Source organism: Epinephelus moara, chromosome 6 (genome assembly GCF_006386435.1).
Source record: "Epinephelus moara isolate mb chromosome 6, YSFRI_EMoa_1.0, whole genome shotgun sequence".
Classification (NCBI taxonomy): Eukaryota; Metazoa; Chordata; class Actinopteri; order Perciformes; family Serranidae; genus Epinephelus; species Epinephelus moara.
The window spans coordinates 1,239,477-1,246,939 of NC_065511.1; positions in this window are offsets into that span (position 1 = coordinate 1,239,477).

Genomic DNA, 7,463 nt, shown 5'->3' on the forward strand with positions numbered 1-7,463 from the left:
GGGCAGCTGGGAAGACCAGGTGATAGTGATGAGACTGATTAGGAGGTCTGGATGGTAGGTGAGTGAGGAGGAGTCAGGGTGAGTGGAAGTTAGCTAGAGCAGCAGGTAACAGGCAGGGTAGATCATGACACCTGGTAGTTAAATAATAACAAGCTACATAATAAATTCTCTCTAAATTCCTCCCAAAATTCCAGATTATTGCTCGGAGGTCGTATGTATCCTGTAGTAATGAAATAGGTAGGCTACTTGGTAGTTAAAAAATAAGTAGCCTACAGTACAAGTTCTTTGTAAGTTCCCGAATTGTTATCCCTTTATTCCATAACTTCACATCTTGTTCCCCTGTACCTACATATATGTATTTGTACATACTGTACAGGTACACTGTTGGTACAAAAATTACACCCTAACTCCGACATAATTACACTGTACGTTGTGGGCTGTAATCTAAATCGTTACCATAAATTCTGGTCTGCAGCTTCTGATTTACTGTAGCATTACACACTATTAGAAGAACAACTTACTTTCTTACTAAAGCAATTGCAGGTTTCACTGACTATACACAGTTTGTGTGTGCACTGAAGAAGGACTTCTGCTCAGTGAAAGATGAAGGGGCACAGCAGTCATATTAAATGAGTATCAGCTACTGACTAACAGTGATATTATGGATGTAGGAATACTAATTTTAGGTAAATTCAGATTAATTCTACAGGATTTCTTATTTCTGGATGTACAAGATAAATTTGACTTTATTTCTGGATGTACAAGATGTCTTTGAGATAATTCCCTCAATTCTTATTCTGATGTAAACAGAGAAGAAGACACATTTCTGTATAGTAGAGTGCAGAGTGTACAGTATGTATTCATTTATATTGTGGTGCTGAAATCTGATTTCATTATATGGCAGCCTAAGCATGACAAAATATGACTTGTTGATAAATAAATGAGAGAAAAAGATATCCCAGCATTTCTCTCCTCAAAGACAAAATGATCTAATCTGTCAAATGTCAAATCCGCATCAAACGTTACATAATCTGACTCCAGCATCACTAGCTTCTCATGTTGAAGCATACAGTGTATTAATTATAATGCAGACTGTTTTCTGTGGTTATCGTCATCCCAGAGTAACATCATTAGGGAAATCCAGCAGCAAATTAATTACTGATGATGCATCAACAACCCGGGCAATTCTCTGCGGACTGCAACACTTCCGAGACAAAGGCTAATTTGGCATGATTCCCCAGATCATAGGTGACATGGCACGTTGCCTAGTCTATGAATCAAGTCATTTAGTCTCTGAATCCACAAGCACATAACAAGTCAACTGTGTGTCTCTGTGTTTTAACAATGTGACCTTGACAGTGGGTTTGGGATGCAATGTTTCTCATCAATGGCCAACAATCTGCGTAATGATCAGAGGTCCACATCAGGGTTTTAGTGGAACAATCAATACAGGCCTACTGGCAGTGTGGTGCTATTTAAAGGAGCTGGTGTCAGACAGGTTCCATGTAGAAATATAAATGTAGTGGAAGTGTTAATTACGGTGGCTGGGAAGGTCAAAACAACATCACAAAATACAAAACACTTTTTGTTTGAAACAAATTTACATTTTGGAAAACATTTTTACATATCATTAAACAAAATTACATTACCAAAACACTTTTACCAGTCCCCAAACAAATTTACATATCAGAAAACAAATTAATATAGAAGGAGCGCCCACTGAGCGCAGCTTCTTTTATTGATGGTTTGAAAATCACGCGGTGGTCAAAAACAAACAACAAAAAACAAAGTTGACTTGTATGATTAAATAAAGGTAAAATAAATGGACAATTCATCAATTCATAGACGCTATGTTAAGCAATTTTACGTAAAAAATTTGTTAAAAAAAAAGAGGAAAGTCACTTCCGTCATGCCAGGGGCACTTCCGGCAAGCCAGAGGCTTGTGTCACGTCAGGGGCTTCTGCTCTTGGGCTGCAGCTGGATACTATTGCATTTCTCGCCAGAAACTCTCGCCATTCTTCTTCTTCTTTGGTTTCGGCAGACTAGACGCATCAAGGCGTATTGCTGCCCTCTATTGTTTCCATGCGATTTCTTCTAGTGCTTAATCATATTCTGTTGTTCCAATGTAGTGTAGATACTGCAGCAGCTTCTTCATCTTGATCCAGTCTTCCATATTCAGCAGTGTGTACATGTACATGTTCTCTCCAGCTGCTCCCAGTTCTCTGAAAAGTTTCCTCCTTTGAGATGAGTATCTCTTGCATTGTAAAATAACATGTCAGTCTCTGGCTCTCCACACTCACATTGTCCATCCAAGTGCTTCCCAATCAGAGCCAGCCCACTTCTAAGACCACAGTGACCAAGTCTTGTTCTGGTGATAACTACAACGTCTCTCCTGCTGCAACCAAAGCAATTATTACTTTTCCCTATGTTCTTTTGTATATTATAAAATATCCTGCCTTTGCTTTCCTTACGGGGGCGGATTGGCCTTTGGGAGTACCGAGATTTTTCCCGGTGGGCCGAACAATAATGGGCCGACGACTGCCCGTTTGTTTTTGTTTTTTTTGCTGTGCCTTGCCATGGTAACTCTCCCGGCCCAGGGAGAGAGACATGCACTGGCCCACAGAGCTCAGCTGCATCCTGCAGACACAGCATAGGCCCAGTGGCTTGTCTGTCAAAAGAATAGCCTACCTGACCCAATGTGGCCCTATGATAGGCTACAGAGGCCCAGGAGTCCCACCCACGCATGTTCTAGACCCTCTCGTCCAATCACCTTTAATGATGAGCAGTCATGATGAGAGAGAGAGAAACAACACAGCAGAGCACAAAAACAAAACGAGTTACAAAATGGAGAAAAAACGGAAAGGCGGTGCAGAAAAACAGAGGGAAAAGAAAAAAAAGCTCTCGCGACTGATGCTGCTAAGAGCAGAAAAGTTTCAGATATGTTTGCTGCGGGGGCCGGCCTGGCTTCAGCTGCGCCTGCGGTGGTGATTGGTGGTGGTGGTGATAGCAGGGGGGTATTCCATCAAGTAGGCTAAAGGCAAATCCAGGCTTAAATGGCCAAGTCTGGCTAATGTGAGCCAGAGTTCTGTTCCATCAAAGTGGCTAAGATTAGCCTCACATCGGTAACCATGGAAACCATGGTTCTGGCTAAGTCTGATACATCGAGCTAAACTCCGGTTTCCATTCCATCAACCTGAGCCACAGCTCCGTTCCATCAAGGTGGTTAACCTGAATCCCAGCCTAGTAACCATGGTAACTCATGCTGCCGGGCAATCCTGGTCTGTAGCAGGATTAAGGTGAGGATTAGCTCCATCTAAGATCAAAAAATGTTCAATAGACAAGAACAGACACCTAAAAGACAGTTCTGCCAGTGCTTTTACACACTTACAACTGTCATGTAATGATAAAATAATATGTAGATCATAAAATATATAACATAATTAATCAAAAAACACTAATTATTAAAAAACAAATTAAAATGTAATAAAAATAAGATAATTTAAAAAAAAAAAACAACAGTAAAGCCAAGCCAAGCATAGTGTGTGCAGTTTGCTGGAACCACACATTATAAAGGTCACACGCTGCAGCCAGTCTCTGACCACTGTGCAGTCAGTCTGTATCACACTGAGGTTCTTTGCTACCGGTACATTCCTGTATAGTATTGGTGATGCTGAGAGGCTAAGTAAGGCAACTGTTTGCAGAGAGCTAAAAAGGGTGTATTTTCTATTCATTTTGATTATTTCTAGCATCACCATACATCATGCATAGGGCTTGAGATGATCACATTAACATATGGTTATCTTTTATATTTATGAATTAACCAGGACACAAAGCAACCACATTAAAATGGGACACACACCATTGTGGTCTGTCTGTTCCTCATCCTATAGCACATTCCATACATTTAAGGGGATTTTCCTTATTTTGATATAATCAGGGATAGAGCTTACAGTTGACTCCCAAATGATGAGAAATAAATAATTGATTTACTATCACCTGCATTCACTTAATAGGTTTCCCCATCTCCACTGAATTGATGGATTTGCTAAATGTCATTTTCTACAATCAATAGATAAATGTCATGTGATTATTTCCTATAAACTGATCATTTCAGAAATGTCATAATCTACAATCAATTATGTGATAAATGCGATGATTCACATAAAATAGTTTGATTAAATGCATCATCTGAACTTTACATAGGAATCAGTAGATAAATGTGATAAATAGTCTGTCACTAATATTAATTTACACATGTGGTGAATTTCATTAGGCATACTTGAGTTGTTAGATTAAATAGGTGTTCTTATCTACATATATTTTGTCCCTTTGATGTGGGATTTATAGAACATGATATTATGCTGACATGCTGAATTTTCTTTGTCACTTACACATTTAGCCTGTGGGCAATATTCTGCCACGCCACCTCCCTTGCTTTATTAATCGCTGCAGTATTGCCTTTGTTCCTAATCATGTGCTTATAGTCCTCATACACATAAGGAGCGTTTGCTCCGCCGCAGAAAAAGCCTCCGCTCGCTCCTTTCCTTTGTTTTTTGACATTCTGCAACATGTTTGGCACTCGACTAGTGTGGGCTTTTTATGTCTGAAATTTTCTTCACCCCTTCTTCGTCCTGCAATGAATGAGCACACCGGCTTTCTACTGCACCACAGCGCCACTATAGCGGTTGGGAGGTGTATTGCACATTGGTAGTAAGAGGCTCTAGCCTTGGACCAAGACGTACATTGCCTCTTACTACCAATGTGCAATACACCTCCCAACCACGATAGTGAAAATTTCAGACATCCGAGATAAAATGCATGTTTATTGAACAATAATGGATATACAAACACACAGCAACCCCCCGTACACCTTCTGTGCCTATGAGGTGAGTACATTACATGTTTGATTTGAACGTTTATGGAGACGTGAATCAGTCTAGACCGGGAACCCCCAAACGAAAAACGGGGTTCGTTTTCAAGACGTTCATGCAATTGTGACAGGGTCAGTTCATAGGATGTTGCATGTTTTGTATTCTATTTCGTCCCTACTGACCGCCAGAGGCGGTGCATAAGCACTGGATAGTACGAATATCAACAACGTCACCTGTGACCCCTGCATGAACTCCGGGAGGCTATATCTTCCGGTGTCAGCAGGTGATCTGTCCCTTCATTCTTCTCGCGAATCGCGCGTCGAGGTGTACGTAAGTTGTTTGCTGTTGATTTCACGTGTTGCTGGCCCTGTGCAGCCTCGTGCCTCTGTGGTGGGAGTAACGGGCTGACGCTCGTCCTCCGAGGGGCTGGCCAGCGTGTTGCATGATTATATGTAATTATTCCTGCTCTGGTATTGTGGCTTTGCCGGTATGGTGGCGTCCCCACCCCCCGCTTCCAGCATTGCCTGCAGCTGCTGAAGGCTGTGTGAGCAGGTCAGTGTAAGTGGATTCTGATAACTGTTTTCTGGTTTTTTTTGCAGTTTGGGTTTCAAAGTTGAAGGATTCAACTGTGGTGGGTGACGGTGGTGTTTCCGCTACCCTCTCCCAGCTCAGTTGTGCTTGTGAGAAACATATATATATATAGCCTATATATATATATATTTTTTTTTTTTTTTTAAATTTGACCAAAAAACCTGCAGGAGGCCCTCACTGACAAAACCTGCATGAACTGCTGTAACATGCCTCGGTCAGTGAGGTTGGCCAGACTGGCCCAATTGGATCCTCTGGCCTGCCTCCTTTCCTTCCAGTCTGAGAGGGCAGACTTCTGTGGGGCCCTTGCGCAGAAGAGGTCTGCCGCACGGAGCGGGGACGGTGTCACGGCCCTGATTGTGGCTCCGGATGAGGCGATGAAGTCCGACCCTAAGTGCCCTTCTGCCCAGTGTAAGGTTACTGATGATTACGTCTGCAAGGCCTACAACACAGCAGCACGTGTCGGCCGCCTGGGGCACACCCTCTCCCACTTACTCCTTGCTCTCTCGGCCTCCCTGCAGGATGCACAGGTGGACGACTCCGTCCGTGACATGTGTGATGTGTCACTTCAGGGTGCTCCCCTTTGGGCTCTCCCTGTCTCCCAGGGTCTTTACCCGTGGCAGCGGCTCTGGCGCCATTACAGGCTGGAGGCATGAAGGTGCTGCCATATCTCAATGATTGGCTGGTATGCGCACCTTCCCGGGCCCAGGTGGTCCAGGATACAGCCCGCCTTCTGACACATGTCGGGTCACGGTCAATGTGGTGAAGAGTTGTTTGGTCCCCACCCAGCGGGCTGCCTACCTAGGCCTGGTCCTGGACTCTGTGGCCATAAGGGCCTACCTGTCAGAGCGTCGTGTGGCCGACATCCTCCAACTCCTTCCCCTCTTCAGGAGAGGCAAGCGGCTGCCGTTTGTCCTGTTCCTCCACAGGCGCAAACTGGTTGCCGTGTCGCAGACGTGCATTCACGCCCTGGAGCCTTGGAGGGACCGGGCATTCCTGCTGGGGGGTGTGCTTCTGGGTGCTATCCCGTCCTTTCGGGAGACCGTCACTTCAGATGCATCCCGCTCAGGATGGGTTGCGGTCTGGCGTGGCAGGCCGGCTCAGGGACAGTGGTCTGTCCAGGACTGCACACACCACATCAATGTGCTGGAGCTGCGGGCTGTCCATCTGGCTCTCTGGCACTTCTTACCGCACCTGCAGGGGAAACATGTGCTGGTCCGGTCAGACAACAAGGCTGTTGTCTCCCAGATTAACCATCAGGGGGGCACCAAGTCGGTGCGACTGTTACGGGTGTCCCAGCGCCTGTTTACATGGGCCGCTTCCCATCTGTCCAGCCTGCGGGCTGTGTGGCTGTCCAGCAACCAGAATCAGGTGGCGGATTTCCTTTCCCATGGAATGGAGGCTTCATCCGGAGGTCATGGAGATGATCTGGGGCATTTTCAGCAGGGCGGAGGTGGATCTTTTTGCCTCGCGGGAGTCAAGTCATTGTCCCCTCTGGTTCTCCTGGACAGAGGGGGACGGTCCTCTAGGACAGGATGCCCTGAGGCACGAGTGGCCCGACGGCCTCCTGTATGCATTTCTGCCGTTGCCTCTGATCCTCCCGACGCTGCAGCGGGTCCTTCAACAGGGCCACCGGATCCTCTTGGTGGCCTCGTTTTGACTGGGGAGGCTTTGGTTTCCACTGCTGCGGAGGCTTTGCTACGGCTCGCCATGGCACCTCCCAGAGAGGAAGGATCTCCTGTGGGTCGGATTTGGCACCTTGACCCCTGTCGTCTCCAGCTTTGCGTCTGGCCACTGCAGGGCCCGACCCGCTCCTGACTGATTGCAGTCGGTCGGGTGCACCATTTCGCATGCTCGTGCACCATCCACCCGCCTCCAGTATGAGTGCAAGTGGAGGAGGTTCTCTGCCTGGTGTGCAGGCAGGGGGGAGGATCCCACCTCTTGTACGGTGGCCACCATTCTGGAGTTTCTCCAGTCTCTCCTGGAGGACGGTCGCAGTCCTTC